This window comes from Canis lupus, chromosome 14 (assembly GCF_003254725.2).
Source record: "Canis lupus dingo isolate Sandy chromosome 14, ASM325472v2, whole genome shotgun sequence".
NCBI lineage: Eukaryota > Metazoa > Chordata > Mammalia > Carnivora > Canidae > Canis > Canis lupus.
In genome coordinates, this window is record NC_064256.1 from 44,840,771 (window position 1) to 44,860,761 (window position 19,991).

Below are 19,991 nucleotides of genomic sequence, written 5' to 3' on the forward strand. Positions count from 1 at the left end.
GAAAAAACGCTACCAAAGGTTAACCGAAATAAGTCAGTCACTCACAATGGCGAGAGAGATGAAGTCCGTGTTTCTCAAAATCGGGCAGAAAATCCACAACTCAGAGGGAAGGAGGAAAACCAACACCCACCCTGTTGATCAGTTGCCGCGACAGAAGAAAATACAATTTTGGTCAAGACCACGCTGCCGATATAGGGTTTTGTTTCCCGAGCGCTCAGGGAGCCGCACGTACAGATTCCTAGGTAAACAGCACGTGACCCGCCCTCACCCTACATTTTTATAGGGCTAAGGGATGGAGAGGAACACGAGCACTACCTGCACGCGTGCCCCTCTTAAAGTTAATTCTACATTTTGGGGTCCTTTTTCTCTTTTCTTCCTATTTTCGCTTGAAGGGAGCGGAGCGGTGGCCGACAACCCCCGGGCTCCGCAGGCTGACGGAGCGCGCGGGCGCGGAGGTCGGGGCGGCGGGGGGCGGCGGGGGGCGGTCACACCCCGGGAGACGTTCCTCCGCTTCACGGCCCGTCGGCTGCTCGGGGGAGGGGGTGGGCGAGTTCACGCGAGTTAGCGACGTCCGAGTCTAAAGCCAAATACGTACACGGCTTCCTGTCAAAGGGCGGCTTCTGCTTTCTTTTGAAAATCGTGAGACCGTAATGGGATCTCTGCTGATCCGCATCGCTCGTGCTTACTTCAGAGGTACGGGGGGAGAACCAGCACGCCACCACAGCACGTTCCCACCGGGTCGCGGGCACGTCAGGAGGCTTCGCTTCGGCGACGGCGGCCGCCGGTCGCGGCCAGGGCGCCGCCCGGGGGGGGGGGGGGGAGCGGCCGGAAACGCCCCCGCGCGCGGCGCGGCCACCGCGGCCCCACACGCCCCGCACGCCGGCCGGGCGCCGGGCTGCCGAGGGGCCGCCGCAGGGCGCGGAGGGCGGCGCCGGCGGCCCGCGCCCCTCCCCCGCCCGCGGCGGAAGCGTCTCGGGTTTGAAAGATGCCGCCGCCGCCGCCGCCGCCCCCCGCCCGCGGAGCCACAAAGGGCCGAGCCCCCTCCCACCGCTTCCTCCGCGGGGCCCCGCGGCCCCCCCGCCCGGCGCTGGCGACGCTGCTCACCCGTGTCCGCAGGTCCCGAGGACGGGGATCCGGCGCGGCCGCGGCCCCGAGAACACTGGGCCCCGCGGGCGGGCGGGAGGCGGGAGGCGGCGGCGGCGGGGGCGTGGCCCTCCCGCCTCGGCCGGGGCCGGGGTCTCGCCTCCGCCTCGTCTTCCTTCCGGCTTCCCCTCGCGCCCTCCCTCGTCGGTCCGCCCTGCGCGGGGAGCAGCGTCCTCTGCGGGCGCCGCCGCACGCTCCTCAGGGCCCGAGCTCCGCCAGACTCCTCCCCCGGGAGCCGCGCCGCCGGCCCGCGAGACGCCCGGCTCGCCGCTCCCCTCCCCTCCCCTCCCGCCCCTCCCGCCCCGCCCCTGCGGCGCGCGCTCGCTCGCTCGCTCGCTCGCCCCCCTCGCGGGCCCCCTGCGCGGCCAGGGGCCGGGCGCCAGCCCTCGCCGGGCCTCGGTTCCCGCCGCTCGCGTCCGCCTAGCGGCCCGAGCCGCAGTTTTGCAGTTTCCCGGGTTCTTGAGGACCCCCCCCCGCCGCTCTTCTCCCGCCCTTACCCCAGCTTCCCCCGCCCTTTTCCTTTGCTGGATCCCACCGGAAAGCCAAAACAATTGGGTCCGCGCAAGCGCGAGAAAGGAAGCGGAAAGGGGAGGGAGGGGGCGGCGCGAGGTGACGGGGAGGCGCTGTTGGAGGGGTTTCCCGGAGAAGGTCAGTCGGCGGCCCCGGAGGGCGCGTGCGCGGCGCGGTGGTCGCCCCGAGGCGCGCGGGGCTGGGGCGCGGGGGGCGCGGGGGGGCCCGAGAAACCCCATGCTAGGAAATCCAGACGCCGAAGCACCAGATTTTATGCTGTAGGCTCTTCCCCCGCAGGGCGCCCCCCCCCCCCCGCGCTTGAAATACAAACATTTGCAGGCTGGGTCGGGAATTGGGAACGAGGAGGGCTAGCCAACCATCAGGCCAGGGGAAGAAAGGGACACGTTGGGTGGCTGGCTGGCTGGCTCAGTGGGCTTTGTGGCCTCAGCCCCTGCTCCCCCAAAATGCGCCTTCCACTCTCAGAGCATGTTCGGCTTCCCCGATCGTATCGAGAAAGGCTTCCGTCTCCGGTCTTTCAAGGCCAAGGAAAGCCTCAAAAGCAGCACCTGAAAGGGCCCGCAGTTCTGGGGACGCCGCCGTTGTCAGGGTGCGGAGGGGAGCAGCTGTAGAGGAAGCCTTCGGAGAGGTTTGTGCTGCAATGCGGCGGCTACCTGCCCCCCCACCCCACCCCCAAGCAAGCTCCCAACGAGCGCCTTCAGTTTCACGAGCTAAGCCTTTGTAGCAGCAGATGGCTTGTGGCCCACGCCGGTTTGGTTAACTTGGTACAGCTTGCTAGCAAGCAGAAAGTTGTAGATTGCCTCTCTCATTCGGTGGAAGTTATCCATGGATGCAAAATTGTCAGGAATGCCCACACAGACTTCACCTACCTTTGTAATTTACACACTCGGCACAAACTCCGTGTGCAAAATGTACATGACTAATTATGCACTAAAAGCCTTTACGTTACCAAAGAGCGTCTTCCTGTAGGTTAGATCAACTGAATGCATGCCAAGATGTGTGTTATTTGGGAATACTGGTAAAGGGTTTTACAGTGGAGTCATTCAAAATAGATTCATTCAACCCATCTTTATTGAATGCCAGGTATGCTATCACTCTCCTTAGTCTGGTTAAACGCTTAAATGTTTTGATATTAAACAACAAAGAAGCCTTACAAAAGATTCAGTCATTTCACACACTTGAGCACCTACGCTGTGACAGTGGACGCGTGAGATGCAAAGTCTGAACAAGAAGGCACAAACCACAAACAATACCTTTGGTAAGAGTTGGTGTTCGGCAGGTTGCATGGTGCATGGTTAATTGACTGACTCTTGATTTTGGCTCAGGTCATGATATCGTCTCAGGTCACGATATTGGGGTCATGAGATGGAGCCCGAATTGGTCTCCACGCAGAACCGAGAATTGGCTTGAGATTCTCTCTCCCTCTCCCTCTGCCCCTCCTGCTTGTGCTCACTGTCTAAGATAAATAAAATCTTTTTTAAAAAGAAGAAAAAAGTTTGTGTTTCATCCTGTAAACAACAGAGAGCCATTTATGATTTTTAAGGAGAAACGGATCTTGATAGGATACAAAAATAATTCTGAAGCATGGTGGATAATCAAACTGGAAGTGGGGAACTTAGGAGACTGTTAAAATAGCCCAGATAGGAGATGGAGACAGTGTCTAAACTAATTTAATGGCAGGGAGGATAGTGAAACAGATAGATTTGAAACTAGCTACATACAATAAACAAGACTTGGTTATTAAGAGGATGGGGGAAATAAAAAGTGAGGGGTGGTTGAATTTTCTAGTTTGGGTGATTAGACAGTAATATCAGAACTACAGGAAGAGTAGCTAATTGTGAGGATGAGAGAGAGGACTAAAAAGGTGCCATTTTAATAGCTTTACAGTTGGGAATGCATTTGACTGCAAGTAAATATTTCCATAAGGATCTATTTGGTCACCTAACTCTGTAGGTAGTCAGTTACCCTAGTTTCAACAGCTCAGAAACACCAGAGCCACAATTTCTGTGATTCTTTTGACATCTGTCATGGTTGCAGGATAGCCACAGAAGTTTTAGCCTTCATATCTTTTTAGATTTATTTATTTATGATAGACATAGACAAAGAGAGAGAGAGGCAGAGACACAGGCAGAGGGAGAAAAAGGTTCCATGCCGGGAGCCTGACGCGGGACTCAATCCCAGGACTCCAGGATGGCACCCTGGGCCAAAGGCAGGCGCTAAACTGCTGAGCCACCCAGGGACCCCCGCCTTCATACCTTTATTGAAGGCAGAAAGATGGGGAAAGGAGTGGCCTCAGCCATCTATGCTCATTTTTATTTTTTCAGAAAGTAGAAGCCTCCTCAAGACAGTACCTCATATCCCCAACTCCACAGACTTCCACATTCATCTCAGTTTCCAGAGATATAATTTGGCCAAATGCAGCTGTGAAGACTTAGTTTTTCCCAGCTCTAATACGAAGTATAAGGCAGAAAAGCATTGGGAATGGATGTTGGGTCAGACAAATAGCAGTCTGCTAGTTCATTAATACTTAAAGCATCAATTTAAACATTTAAAACATGGAGCTGGGGTGCCTGGCTGGCTCAGGGAGTAGAGCATGTGATTCCTGATCTCAGGGTCGTGAGTTCAAGCCCCACATTGGGCATGGAGCCTATTTAATAAATAAATAAATATTTTTTAAGACTTTATTTATTCATTCAGAGACACACAGAGAGAGAGAGGCAAAGACACAGGCGGAGGGAGAAGCGGGCTCCATGCAGGGAGCCTGACATGGGACTCCATCCCTGGTCTCTAGGATCACACCCCAGGCTGAAGGTGGCGCTAAACTGCTGAGCCACCCAGGTGGCCCAATAAGTAAAATTATTAACAACAAACAAACACTGAGAACTAGCCAGCTAGATTGTAGTTTCTAGAGTTTCAAAGAGGTTAATCTTTTTGTTGTTTTAACTAGAAAAAGAACAGGTTGAACATTTTATCCTTAAATATTTCAACTTGTTTGCCATTTTTTCCCTTAAGGTTGCCATCCCCTTAAAAAGTCTCAGGGAAAAAAAAAAAAGTCTCAGAGGGGCTTTGAGCAAGAAGAAGGGGCAAGGGCACCTGGGTGGCTCAGTCTGTAAAGCATCCAACTCTTGATCTCCACTAGGTCATGATCTCAGGATCATGAGAAGAACCCCACAGCTGGCTCTATGCTCAACAGGGAATCTGCTTGAGATTCTCTCTCTTCCTCTCCCTCTGCCTTCCACCCCTGCTCTCATTCTCTCACACACTCTAAAATAAATAAATCTTTAAAAAAATAAAAAAAAAGAAGAAGGGGCTTGCTGTAGTAGAGGAGGCTGACTTCTTGTTTAACTTTCCATCCTTAGCTGCTATCATAGAACAATTTTATGTGCTTGGCATTATTAGCATCAATACCACCCTCATTTTTTCTTTTCTTTTCTTTTCTTTTTTTTTTTTTTTTTTACAGATCCTGCCCCTCAGCTTGAAAGCTGAACAGTCACAACTAGTTAACAGTGTCTAATTTAAGGAGATCAGAAATCAGTATTTTCTAACAATTACATTAACTGGATGGACTGTACAGCAGCTCCCACGTGATCAATATCCAAAACTAGGCATATGACATTGTTTAAAGCTCTCCTTTTTAGTCAACAAAGCATTTTTTAATTAAATGTCAACACCCATGAAATAGTATCTTTCTAAGACTGCATCTGAAACATTGTCATGATTCTAGAAAACAAAACAAATAATTATTGGAAAAAGTAAAGATACCACTACAAATTTTCTAAATTTGAGTCTTTTCTGTGCTTAATCATTTCTTAATGTTATAAGTCATAATCATTTAAGATGGTAGGATAATTTAAAACATTATTGTTAATTTTAACATTGTAACCTACTTAAAAATCTTGAATTTGGGGGAGGAAGTTCCCAGGGCCATCTCTGAAAGGGACACTGCATTCCAAAGCTGATATGCGATAAATCTTCTCCATCTTGCTTCCTTGTAATAATACAGAAAAAACCTAGTTATAATGGACATCATTATTATGGGGTAGCACAAGGGAGTTCTTTGTGGTAACAGAATCATTCTGTACCTTAATTGTGATATAATCACAAATCAATATATAAGATAGCATTTAATAGAACTATATATAACACCTATTTAAAAATAAGTGCAGGCAGTGGTTGGCTCAGCGGTTTAGCACTGCCTTCACCCCAGGGCCTGATCCTGGAAACCCAGGATCATATCCCATATCAGGCTCCCTACATGAAGCCTGCTTCTCCCTCTGCCTGTGTCTCTGCCTCTCTCTCTCTCTCTCTTTCTCTGTGTCTCTCATGAATGAATGAATAAATAAATAAATAAATATTTTTAAAAAATAATAAAATAAAAATAAGTGCATACAAAGGTGATAAAATCTGAGGTCTGTAGTGTAGTTAATTTCATTGTGCTAATGTCAATCTACTTTTGATAATGTACTATAGTTATATAAGATGTTACACTGGGGGAAGCTAGGTGATCAGTACACAAGGAACTCTATATTACTTCTACCTCTTCTGAGTCTATAATTATTTCAAGATAAAAAGTTGTTCTTTTTTTTTTTAAGTGGATGCCATTCATTGGACAAAGACTTATTTTAGTTCCCTGGGGTACAGAGATAAAAGACTCAGAGGAAGAGGAATGCTGGACAAAAAGACCTAAGCAAACCAACAGTGGGATAAATTCTGTGAAAGCAATATGATTTCAATATGTGAAAACAATGTGTATTATGAGAGTCCATTAGAAGAACAAGCAGGGGGGATCCCTGGTTGGCTCTGCGGTTTAGCACCTGCCTTCGGTGATCCTGGAGTCCCAGGATCGAGTCCACATCAGGCTCCCTGTATGGAGCCTACTTCTGCCTCTCTGCTTCTCTCTCTCTCTATCTCTCATGAATAAATAAATAAAATCTTTAAAAAAAAAAAAAAAAAGAAGAAGAAGAAGAAGAAGAAGCAGGTCAGGAGAGGCTTTTGAGAAAAAGTAGAGCAGGGCAGGTAGAAAAAGAAAGAATCCACAATAGGAAAATAGCATGGGTCAAGGCATATAGGTTTAAATGAGCTCTGATAGGTTTCACTGTTATGTGTTTTCATTTCGCATAGCATAGCATATTTTATCTCATAGCCCTTATGATGATTGTAACTAAATGTTTTCATAATATAAACTCCATGAGGACAGAAAGTACTTTTACATCTTGTCGATTGTCCAGTGCATTACACAGTTCTTGTCTAGGCACTCATAACTATTTGTTAAATGAATGAGGTCATTGGCCATGACTGAAACATGGAGTACATGTGGGGGAATGACAGGATATCTAGAGAGGAAAGCAAGTGATAGATACAGATCATGAAGAGTTTGACATGTTATATTTGGAGTCTATCCTAAAGGTAATAGAAAACTATCAGCAGAGGATGATTTCTTTTGTGTTATAGAATGATAATATGAAGGGTAATATAGACAATGCAAAATGTAGCAATGTTCCAAAAAGTCAAAATGCAACCTGAGTAATTTGTGTGTTAGCAGAGGAAAGCAAGCTAGGCTGTTAATAGTTACAGGTCCCACTGCAGGGATTATATATATGTCTACCAGCCTCTGAGTCTCCAAAGGCTTTGTTTTACACCATTAATAGTAATAATAACAATGACCACAACGACAACAGCTAACATTTACTGGGTGAGTACTTATCATGTGCCAGGCACGAACTCCTCTAGTCCTTACAACAACTCTGTGAGTTTGATATTGTCTCCACTTTGCAGCTGAAGTGACTGAGGCACAGAGAGGTTAATTATCTCACTCTAGATCATACTACTAATAAAGTAGCAGAGTTAGGATTAAAATCTAGGCTGTCAGGGGTACCTGGGTGGCTCAGTCAGTTAAGCATCTGCCTTCAGCTCAGGTCATGATCTCAAGGTCCTGTGTGCCTGTGTGGAACCCCATGGGGAGCCCCATGTGGAGCCCCGAGTAGAGCTCCCTGTCAGGCTCCCTGCTCAATGGGGAGTCGGCTTCTCCCTCTCCTTCTGCCCTTCCTCCCCCTCCTTGTGTTCTATCTCAAATACATAAATAAAATCTTTTAAAAGATAAAAATAAAAAAATCTAGGTTTTCTGGCTCCAGAGTTTATGATCTTTACTCTGTTTTATGGCCTGTCTTCCTCCTAGACAATTGCCTCCTTTCATCACTTCAAATATTAGGAACTACCACATTATCTCAGGAACATAGTTTAAGTAGTATGAACAGGAAGAAAAAAGAGATGATATTTCTTTTGCCTTCTCTTGGGTTATCAGAAAAAAATAATTCCCAAAATGCTCAGCAAAGTTCCTCTTACATCTTTTTGGCCAGAAAATCAGATTGCTATACCTGGTTTCCAGTCATTGATTGGGTTCGAAGGAGAAAAGTTTCACTTTCTCTGAGCACATTGCTTTCCTTTATCTAGATAAAATCAGGGTTCACCTAGCAAGGAAAAAGTGTTTGAGTGCACTAGTAAGACCAGCAACAATGCCTGCCACAAACACAATCAATCCATGAGACCAATGAGAATGTACTTCAGGAAGAACACTGGACTGGATTCTTTCTTTCTTTTTTTTTTTAATTTTATTTATTTATGATAGGCACACAGTGAGAGAGAGAGAGAGGCAGAGACATAGGCAGAGGGAGAAGCAGGCTCCATGCACCGGGAGCCCGACGTGGGATTCGATCCTGGGTCTCCAGAATCGCGCCCTGGGCCAAAGGCAGGCGCTAAACCGCTGCGCCACCCAGGGATCCCTGGATTCTTTCTTTAATGTGCCATTCAGTAGCTATGTCATTCTAACAAGTTATTTAACCTCTTTCTTCATATAAAGCTTAGACATATTATACCTTAAAATCATACAAAGACTTAAGACGATGTAAAGTGCCTACCACAGAGTGCCAAGGTGTTCATTGGTTGAATGTCTGCCTTTGGCTCAGGGAGTGATCCTGGGGTCCTGGGATCGAGTTCTGCATTGGGCTCCCCATGGGGAGTCTGCTTCTCCCTCTGCCTCTGTCTCTGCCTCTCTCTTTGTGTCTCTCATGAATGAATAAATAAAATCTTAAAAAAAAAAAAGTGCCTAGCACACTGTCATTTAATAAGTAACAGTTGTTAAAATTTTGTTCTATTCCACATGTTAAATATAAAATGACCATATGATCCGTCAAAATGACCATATGATCCATCAATTCCACTTCCAGATATATACCCAAAAGAACTGAAAGCAGGGACTCAAGCAGATATTTGTACACCCATATACATAACAGCATTATTCACAATAGCCAAAATGCAGAAACAAATGTCCATTGATGGATGAATAAATGAAATGTTATTTATACATTGGAATATTATTCATACATTGGAACGAATGAATATTGGAATATTATTGCAATGGAATAGAATATTATTCACCCTTATAAAAGAAGGAAACTGTGACATGCTACAGTATGGAATAACCTAGAAGATATCATGCTGAGTGAAATAAGCTAGACACAAAAGGGCAACATTATATAATCCCATTTACAGGAGATATATAGAATAAAATTCATAGGGACAGAAAAGTAGAATGATGGTTGTCAGGGGCTGGTGGGAGGAAAGAAAGGTTCTTATTTAATGGACAGAGAGTTTCTATTTGGGATGATAAAAAGTTCTGGATATGGTTAGTGATGATGGACGGTTGCACCACACTGTGAATGTACTTAATGCCACTGGATTGTATGCTTAAAATGGTGAAAATGACAATTTTAATGTTATGTATTTTTACTACAAAAAAAAGTTAAAAAGAAAACCTTGAAAAGAAACTGGCTTTGTCACTTGCTAGATCTGTGATCTGAGGCAAATTACCTAACCTACTCGAGCCTCAGTTTCCTCATCTATAGAATGAGAAAAATAATAATATCACCTAATTCCTGAGTCGATTGTGCAGTTAAAACAAGATGACTCGATAAAGCACTACTGTCTTTGATTCTTCCTAGCTGAAAAGAGAAATATTCTAATTCTAAAAACTCCTGTAAGTCCTTACTACTTTATTTAGCAAAATTGTTACTATCACTGTGGCAGAGAGAAAATGTACATTTTTAATTTGGCTGGATCATATGGTAGGAGTATGTTTAGTTTTATAAGAAACTGCCACAGTGTCCTCCAAAGCAGCTGTACCATTTTGCATTCCCTCCAGGAATGAATGAGAGTTCCTGCTGTTTCACATCCTCTCCAGCCTCTCGTATTGTCAGTGTTCAGGCTTTTGATCATTCTAATAAGTGTACAGTGGTATTTCATTGCAGTTCTAATTTGCAATTCCCTGATGACATAATGCAAATAAACATATTTTCATGTTTATTTGCCATCTATGTATCTTCTTCGGTAGGGTATTTGTTAAGGTCTGTACCCTATTGTGATTTTAATTGGGACGTTTGTTTTCTTAGTATTAAGAGTTCTTTGTATATTTTGGTAACAGTCCCTTATCAGATATATCTTTTACAAATATTTTCTTCCAGTCTCTGGTTGCCTTTTCATTCACTTGATAGTGTCTTTCACAGAGTTTTTAATTTTTATGAAGTCTGGCTTAATTCCTTCTGACATGGGTTGCATCTTGGTATTATACCTAAAACATCATCACTGTATCTTCTAGGAGTTTTATTGTTTTTGCTTTTTACACTTAGGTCTATGATCTATTATAAGTTAATGTTTGTGAAGAGGGTAAGGTCTGTGTCTACATTCACTTTTTTTGCATATAGATATCGAGTTGTTCCAGGATCATTTGTTGAAAAGGCTATCTTTGCTCCATTGTATTGTTTTTGCTCCTTTGCCAAAGATCAGTTGACTATATTTATGTGAGTGTATTTGTGAGTTCTCTATTCTGTTCCATTGATCTTTTGGTCAATTTGTTTGACAATACCACAGTGTCTTGATTACTGTCACTTTATAAATAAATCTTGGGGGATCCCTGGGTGGTGCAGCGGTTTGGCGCCTGCCTTTGGCCCAGGGCGCGATCCTGGAGACCCGGGATCGAATCCCACGTCGGGCTCCCGGTGCATGGAGCCTGCTTCTCCCTCTGCCTGTGTCTCTGCCTCTCTCTCTCTCTCTGTGACTATCATAAATAAATTTTAAAAATTAAAAAATAAATAAATAAATAAATAAATCTTGGAGTAAAGTAATGTCAGTTCTCTAAATGTGTTGTCGGGCAGCCTGGGTGGCTCAGCGGTTTAGCACCCACCTTCAGCCCAGGGTGTGATCCTGGAGACTGAGGACTGAGTCCCACATCAGGCTCCCTGCATGGAGCCTGCTTCTCCCTCAGCCTGTGTCTCTGCCTCTCTGTGTGTGTGTCTCTCATGAGTAAATAAATAAAATCTTTAAAAAATAAATGTGTTGTCCTCTTTCAAATTTTTTTTTTTTTTTTTTTTTTTATGATAGCCACAGAGAGAGAGAGAGAGGCGCAGAGACACAGGCAGAGGGAGAAGCAGGCTCCATGCACCGGGAGCCTGACGTGGGATTCGATCCCGGGTCTCCAGGATCGCGCCCTGGGCCAAAGGCAGGCGCCAAACCGCTGCGCCACCCAGGGATCCCTGTTGTCCTCTTTCAATATAGGGCTGACTCTTCTGGGTCTTTCCCTTTCCATATAAACTTAAGGATCAGTTTGTAGATATCCATGAAATAACTTCCTGGGATTTTGATTGGATCTATAGATCAAGTTTGAGAGAATTGACATCTTGACAATATTGGGTCTTCTTATTCATAACCATAGAACATCTCTCCATTAATTTAGTTATTTGATATCTTTCATTAGAGTTTTGTAGTTTTGGGGATCCTTTGGTGGCTCAGCGGTTTAGTGCTGCCTTCAGCCCAGGGTGTGATCCTGGAGACCCGGGATCAGGTCCCTGCATGGAGCCTGCTCCTCCCTCTGCCTGTGTCTCTGCCTCTCTGTGTGTGTGTGTCACTCATGAATAAATAAATAAAATCTTTTAAAAAATAGTTTTGTAGTTTTGTACATATTTTATATGTATTTCATTATGGGAATTGTCCATATAAATGGTCATGTGTTTTTAATTTCAAAGTGAACTTTCTCATTGCTGGTAAATGTGAAAGTGATTGGCTCTTATATAATAACCTTGTATTCTGCAAGCTTACTATAATCACTTCCTAGTTTCAGGAGTTTCCTGTCCATTCTTTCATATTTTCGACATGGAAGAGCATATCATCTAAAAAGACAGTTGTTTCTTCCTTCCAATTTAGTATATTTTTTATTTCCTTTTTTTTTTTAAGATTTTACTCATTTTTTCATGAGATACACACACACACACACACACACACACACACACACACACACACAGACACAGAGGCAGAGACACAGGCAGAGGGAGAAGCAGGCTCCACAAGGGGAGCAAGCCTGATGCAGAACCAGATCCCTGGACCCAGGATTATGTCCTGAGCCAAAGGCAGACGCTCAACCACTGAACCACCCAGGCGTCCCCTTCATTTTCTTATTTTATTGCTTAGCTAAAACATCCAGTATGACATTGAAAATTGGTGATGAGGGGTGTCAGTTAAGTAACTGACTCTTGATTTCCTCTCTGGTCATGCTCTCAGAGTCTTGAAATCAAATCCCATCTCAAATTCCACTCAGTGGGATTTGTTTGAACTTCTCTCTCTCCCTCTTTCTCTGCCCCTCCCAGCCCCATGTGCATGTGCGTGTTAGCTCGCTCTCTCTCTCATATAAATAACAAATCTTTTAAAAAGAAAAAAGAGGGATCCCTGGGTGGCGCAGCGGTTTGGTGCCTGCCTTTGGCGCAGGGTGCGATCCTGGAGACCCGGGATCGAATCCCACGTCGGGCTCCTGGTGCATGGAGCCTGCTTCTCCCTCTGCCTGTGTCTCTGCCTCTCCCTCTCTCTCTGTGACTATCATAAGTAAATAAAAATTTAAAAAAAAAAAAAAAAAAGAAAAAAGAAAAGTGGTGAAAGGGGATATCCTTGCTTTACTGCAGATAGTAGTGGGATAGCTTTAAGTTTCTGACATATATAATGTTCCATGTGAGCTTGAATAGACTGTGGATTCTGCTGTTGTTGAACAATGCAGTCTATAATTATGCATTTTATTCAGGTGATTGATGGTGTTGTTGAGTTTATCTGTGTTCTTACTGATTTTCTGCCTGCTGGATTTGTCCATTTCTCATAGAGGGGTAGTGAAGTCTCCAATTATAATAGTGGATTAATCTATTTCTCCTTGTAGTCATATTAGTTTTTGCCTCACACAGTTTGGTATTTTGCTGTTGCACACACATACATGATAAGGATTATTTGTTTTTTATCATTGTGTAATGCCTCAAAGTGATTACTGATATAATTTAGTATCTACCATATACATTAGGTTTCTACTTCTTGCCCTTGTTTTTTTTGTTCCTATTTTTGTCTTCCACTCTTTTCTGCTAGTGTTCATCAACCATTTTATATTATTCCATTTTCTCTTTTTTCTTAGCATATCAGTTGTACCTCTGTTTTTACTCTTTTCGGTGGTTGCCCTATAAGTTGTTATATACATTTACAAGTAATCCATGTCCGCTTTCAAATAATACTACACTGCTTCACTAGTAGTGTAATTTATAAAAACAAACTATTCCTAATTCCTACTTCCTGTCCCTTTTATCATTGCTATCATTCCACTTATACCTAACCACCTGTAAGTGTGTGCATATATACACACATAATTGAATACACTTGCTATTATTATTTTTCAAGATTTATTTATTTGATATATAGAGGGAACATGGGTGGGGACAGGCAAAAGGAGAATCTCAAGCAGACTTGGCTCAGTGTGGAGACCCACAAGGGGCTTGATCTCACAACAGGTTGAGATCACAACCTGAGCAGAAACCAAGAGTCGGATGCTTTACTGATTGCGCCACCCAGGCACCCCTTGCTTTTATTATTTTGAATAAAATATTACCTGATAGATCAATTAAGAATAAAAAAATAAACATTTTTATTTTACTTTCACAAATTCCTTCTGTAATAATCTTCCTTTATTTTTTAAGATTTGAGAGAGAGAGCAAGTACATGGGGGGGGTGCATCAGAGGAAGAGGGGGAGAGAGAATCCTGAGCAGAGTCCCTGCTGAGTCCAGAGCCCAAGTCAGGGCTCAATCTCCTAACCCTGAGCTCATGATCTAAACCAAAATCAAGAGTCAGTCGTCTAATCAGCTGAACCACCCAGAGCCGTAATCTTTCTTCCTTTATATGGATCAGAATTTCTGACCTATATTATTTTCCTTCTCTCTAAAACCTTTTAACATTTCTTACAAGGCAGAACTACTAGCAACAAATTCCCTCTATTTTTGTTTTTCCATGAAAGTCATTATTTTTCCTTCACTTTTGAAGAGTAATTTTGTGGCATACAGATTTCTAGGTTGATGGGATTGGTTTTTTTCTCTCAACACTTTAAATATTTCATTCCACTCTCTTCTTGCTTGCATGGATTCTGAGAAGTTGGATATAATCCTCAGCTTTGCTAATCTATCATTAAGGTGTTTTTCTCCTCTTATTTCAGGATTTTTTATCTTTCATTTTCTGTACTTAGAAAATGATATGCCTAGGGGCCCCTGGGCTGCTTAGTTGGTTGAGTTCTGACTCTTGGTTTCAGCTCAGGTCATGATCTCGAGGTCATGAGACTAGACTCCCTAGTAGGAAGTCTACTTGAGGTTCTCTCTCCTTCTAATCCATCCCTCCACCTACGCCTGCTCTCTCTCAAATAAATAAAAAAAAATAAATCTTCTTTAAAAAAACTGTTAGAAAACTATATGCTTAGGTGTAGTGTTTTTGTTGATTGGTTAGTTAGTTGGTTTTGACATTTATCATGCTTGATACCCTCTGAGCTGCCTGGATCTGTGGTTTGCTATCTGACATTAATTTGAGGAAAATTCTCAGTTATCATTGCTTCAAAACTGTTTTTATTCTTTCTGCTTTCTTCTTCTAGTATTCCCATTATGTGTATATTATACTTTTGTGTTTTTCCACACAAACACAACTTGAATATTTTTGAATATTCTTTTTCATTCTTTCTTCTCTTTGCTTCTCACTTTTTGAAATCTCTTTTGTTATATCCTCAAGCTAAGAGATTCTTTGCCCTGCTATGTCTATCGAGTTCATCAAAGGCATTCTTCATTTTGTTAATGTTTATCTCTAGCATTTCTCTTTTTTTCCTTAGAATTTCCATCTCTCTGCTTACATTACCCACCTGCTCTTGCATGCTGCCTACTTTATCTTTTAGAGTCTTAGAATATTAATCATGGTTGTTTTAAATTCCTGGTTTGGTAATTCCAATATCTCTGTAATATTTGTATCAGATTTTCATACCTGTTCGGTCTCTTCAAACTGTTTTTTGCCTTTTAGTGTCTCTTATAATTTTTTCTTGATAGTTGGACAAAATGTACTGATAAAATATATCATGGATACTGGGTAAAGAACTGCTGTAGAGGGGCACCTGGGTGGCTCAATTGGTTAAGTGTCTGCCTTGGGCTCAGGTCACTAACCCAGAGTCATGGGATGGAGCTCCACATGGGGCTTCCTGCTCAGCGGGGAGTCAGCTTCCTCCTCTGCCTCTGCCTGCCCCTCCCCCAGCTTGTGCTCTCTCTCTCTATATATATATCAAATAAAATTTTTAAAAATCTTTTTTTAAAAGATTTTATTTATTCATAAGAGATACAGATAGAGAGGCAAAGACATAGGCAGAGGGAGAAGCAGGCTCCGTGCAGAGAGCCCGATATGGGACTCAATCCTGGAACTCCAGGATCACATCCTGAACCGAAGGCAGACGCTCAACCACTGAGCCACCCAGGTGCCCCAATAAATAAAATATTTTTTAAAAAATTGCTGTAAATAGCAATTTGATCATGATATCAAGTCCCATGTCAGTCTCTGTAGCTGGCATAGAATCTGCCTGAGATTCTCTCTCTCCCTGCCCCTCTGCTCCTCCCCCCATTCATGCTCTCTTTCTCTTTCTCTCTAAAATAAATAAATAAATAAACAAAATCTTTGGGGTACCTGGATGGTTCAGTCAGTTAAAGAGCTGACTTTGGCTCAGGTTGGGTCCTGGGATAGAGCCCTGCATTGGGCTCCCTGCTCTGCTTCTCCCTCTCCCTCTGCCCCTCTCCCTGCTCTTGATCTCTCGCGTGTGCTCTCTTTCTAATAAAGAAATAAAATCTTAAAAAAAAAGAAATAGGAAAAAAATAAGACTTATGAACATTAAACTGCATCAGTAGCCAACTCTACCAAAATACATAATACCAAAACAAAACACACAACACATTCTTTCAGAGAAGTTCCACCTAACTTTCAAGAAATAGGTAAACAGGGGATCCCTGGGTGGCTCAGCGGTTTGACACCTGCCTTAGGCCCAGGGCGTGATCCTGGAGTCCCGGGATCAAATCCCACATCGGGCTCCCTGCATGGAGCCTGCTTCTCCCTCTGCCTGTGTCTCTCCCCCTCTCTCTCTCTCTGTCTCTCATGAATAAATAAATAAAATCTTTAAAAAAATAAATAGGTAAACAATATTTCTCTTACACAAACTGCTCTAGAGAAAAGAAAAAACAAGTTATTTAACTTATTTTGTAAGCCTGGGATATCTTGAAACCAGTAAAAGACAATATGAGAATTGAAAATTATAAAACAATTCCATTTACAATCTTAGATCACAAAATTCTAAATAAAATACTAGCAAATAGAATCCTACAATGTATACTGAATATTAAAACTAAGTTGGGTATATCCCAGCAATACAAAAATTGTTTAATGAAAGAAAAGTCTAGGGGCGTCTGGGTAGCTTAGTCGGTTAAATGTCTGCCTTTGGCGCAGGTCATGATCCCAGTGTCCTGGCATCAAGCCCTGCATCAGGCTCCCTGCTCAGTGAGGAGCCTGTTTCTCCCTCTCCTCTGTTGCTCCCCCTGCTTGTGCTCTCTCACGCTCTCTGTCAAGTAAATAAATGAAATCTTAAAAAAAAAAAAAAAAAAAAAAAGGAATAAAGAAAGAAAAGTTTATTAAGGAATCTACCTTACTAGCAAGGTGAAGGAGAAAAAATATGATTATTTCAATAGATTCAGGAAAACCATTTGCAGAAACTCAACATTTGTTCAAAAATTTTAAACTTTTAATTTTTAAACTTATAATTTTTCAGCCTATTTGGAATAATAGAGACTCTCCTGATTTGATAAAGGATATCTAGAAAAGAACTTATCATAATTCTTTATGGTAAATCATTAGAAATGAAGTACAAGACAAAGTTATCTGCTCTCAGTGTTTTTAATTGAATATTGTGTTGAGGGTTTTAGAAGATTAAGATAAATGTGAGAAAGTATTCACTGAAAAGTAAGAAACAGGGATGCTGGGTGGCTCGGTGGTTGGGCATCTGCCTTTGGCTCAGGTCATGATCCCAGGGTCCTGGGATGGAGTCCTGTATCAGGCTCCCCATGGGAGGCCTGCTTCTCCCTCTGCCTATGCCCTGCCTTTCTTTCTGCATCTCTCATGAATAAATAAATAAAAAATTTTTTTAAAAAAAGAGAAGAAACAGAATCATCACTATTTATAGATGATTTGAGTGTGCATGTAAAAAATCTGGTCAAATCTACCAAAACTTGAAGCTAATGAGAGTTTAGCAAAGTTGCTGGAATAAAAATCTCAATACACAGACCTGGAGGGTATTATGCTAAGTGAGTAAGTCAAAATGATAAAGACAAATCTGCATGATTCACTCATAAATGGATGTAAAAAAAATTTAAAGACAAAAATAAACAAAAAGAATCAGAACTACAAATATAAACTGATGGTTGCCAAAGGGGAGGGGGGTAGGAAATTGGGCAAAAAGGGGAAGAGGGAAATAGAGGACTTCAGTTACGGAATGACTAAATCACGGGAATAAAAACAGAGCATAAGGAATACAATCAATGGTACTGTATAGCAATGTAATGGCACAGATGGTAGCTACACTTGTGGTGAAAATAGCACAATGTATAAACTTGTCAAATCACTAGGTTTTATACCTGAAATTAACGTAACATTGTGTATCAACTATACATAAATTTTAAAAAAAGGAAAAAAGTCACTTGTATTCCTATACACCACCAACACAGTTAGAAAATGTAATTTAAATGAAAGAAATAACTTTCAATAACAAGAAAAACTACAAAAGATATTTATAAAGGAAACTATAAGTTAGAACTTTGTATTTAAGATTTAACCATAGAAACAGATGTGATCTTCATTCATTCATTTAATTCCTGCCTAATACCCTATAATCTATCCATATAATAATTTGCTTATCTGTTCTCTTATTTCATGGACATTTAGATGGTTTTCAATTCTTTTGTTACAAGCAATGCTACTGCAGGAAACAATTTTAATAGATAGCTCTTTGTATTTATATGTAGGATGTTTGTCTAGAATATTTCTAGAGGTAGAATTGCTGGTTTATGGACTATGACACATTTACAACTTTCTGATAATGTCACCTTGCTCTCCAAAGTGATTTAACCAATTTACACTGTCACCAGCAGTGTATACATGTTTCTAACACTACACTTTGTCTTCCTTAACCCATGGTGTTACCAGACTTGTTACATTTTTTTCCCAATCTGAGAGTTATAAGTGCCATCTCATTGCACATCCCACAAAAATGTAGGCTCCCTAGGAATTATAATTTTGTTTTTCTTCCCTGCTGTTTCCATTGGGTTACACTTGTGCTGGGTCCCTTTGTAGGTATTCAAATATTAGCAGAGGAAACAAGTGAATGAAGGTTCACTAGTAAGGCTGAGTGTCCTTGATCCTTGCTTAAAAGCAAGACTATTATTATCACACTTGTGTTTAAAATTTCAATCTGGGGGGCGGGGGGAGGAAGAAAAAAAAAGAAAAAAAGAAAAGAAAATTTCAATCTAAAATCCAGTGTGTTAACTGAGGGAAAGTATAAATCACTCTGCTTTAATGAGAAACAGAGATTGTCAGACTGTCAAAAGGAGGGTGTCAGGGACTACCCAATCAACAGAAAAGGCACTGGGCCTGAGAATCCAAAGACCTTAGCCCAATCTTCTTCCAATTCAACTTCATTTTATGGGCAGATTACTTAACCTCCCTGAATTTCAGGTGCCATCATCTTAAAATAGAGATGATGATAATAATACCCATTTGGAATCCAGAGCAGAGAACACAGAGTTCACTAACTGGCCCTTAACATAAAAATAGCAACCTCCACCTAACCTCAGACACCCACTCCACACAAAATGCCACAGTTGGCACAAAAACGTTCTTACATCAGAGGTCACATTGATATATGGACAGCTAGTACCACTACAGGCCAAGTAGTACAAAACCAGGTAGTTTATCCTTGACATCTTCCAGCACTGCCCCAAACCCAAAGTTTTCAGTTAGTTTTTTCTTCTCTTCCGTTCTGCTCCCTAATGATCTACCTACCAACCCTCTCAATTATGTAAGTCGGAAGTCCTGTTCGGCTAAACACAACCCACCATATCCCTCACTCTATTTACTGAATAGTTGCTAAACTTTGCTTCCTCCCAAGGACACTCCTGTTCTGAACTGCTCATAAAGGGGTTCCTCTTTCTCCCACTCTTCGTGCACTCCAGGGCTGAGGCATGGCCACTAGCTTGTGGAATATCCAAGTTTTCTGGGGACTGAATATTATAAAATTTGGGGAGCTCTCTTAAAGAAAAATATTGTAAAATTATAAATACAAACATCTTCTGATACTTCTCCCTTTCACTTTGCAGTCAATCTACCACATTCACTGAGGACATAGGAACCTGTAAATGACTATGATATGAAGGAGGAGGTGGATCATCCAAAATTCCCGGTTCCCTCATCTTTTCCTTCCTCAGTGTCACTGATTTCCACCCCACAGCATTTCAGCAAACCACTGCTTGGCCACCCTATGGATCTTGCTATAATTTGCAACTGCTCCAACTCTAAAATCCTAAATTTAAATTTTCTGACCACAATACCCCTACTCTAACTCTTTCACTCTCATGTGAAAGATCCCCATATCTTTTTTCTCCATTTGATCAGTTCCTCCCCAACATTACTTCCTTTTTCTTCCTGACTATACACTAGCCACTAAGTAGGGTGGAGTAAGGTACCTCGGGTGAAAATTTAAGGAGGCATTCATGTTCAAGGTCATGCAAGTGCATGGTATACATTATGTGTCATAATGTATTATGTTAATTTCCCACCATTACACTGAACTTTAACTCTCTTCTTTCTACAAGCCTTACAAAACCACCCTTTATCCATCGAATCGTTCAATGTCTTTCCC

The 19,991-nt window shown here is 42.4% G+C and overlaps 2 protein-coding genes across 9 annotated transcripts in view; one reads left to right on the forward strand and one right to left on the reverse strand.

Moving 5' to 3' along the window:
- The window catches only part of KBTBD2 (kelch repeat and BTB domain containing 2), a 217,026-nt gene that overhangs the window by 18,826 nt on the left and 178,209 nt on the right, over nt 1-19,991 (reverse strand). The window contains exon 1 of one of the 7 annotated variants that reach the window (XM_025464572.3): nt 1,641-1,723. The exons of 3 other annotated variants lie outside the window; for them this stretch is intronic. The gene's annotated coding sequence lies outside the window, so the exon portion shown is untranslated. Of the gene's footprint in view, nt 1-45; nt 272-595; nt 737-1,104; nt 1,382-1,640; nt 1,724-19,991 lie in introns of those variants that run through there. 3 more of the 7 variants (XM_025464570.3, XM_025464571.3, XM_025464573.3) reach the window with 3 other exon arrangements.
- Nucleotides 564-19,991, forward strand: part of LOC112670699 (uncharacterized) — a 200,313-nt gene continuing 180,885 nt past the window's right edge. The window contains exon 1 of one of the 2 annotated variants that reach the window (XM_049093790.1): nt 564-693. The gene's annotated coding sequence lies outside the window, so the exon portion shown is untranslated. Of the gene's footprint in view, nt 694-1,715; nt 1,792-19,991 lie in introns of those variants that run through there. The other variant, XM_049093787.1, reaches the window with a different exon arrangement.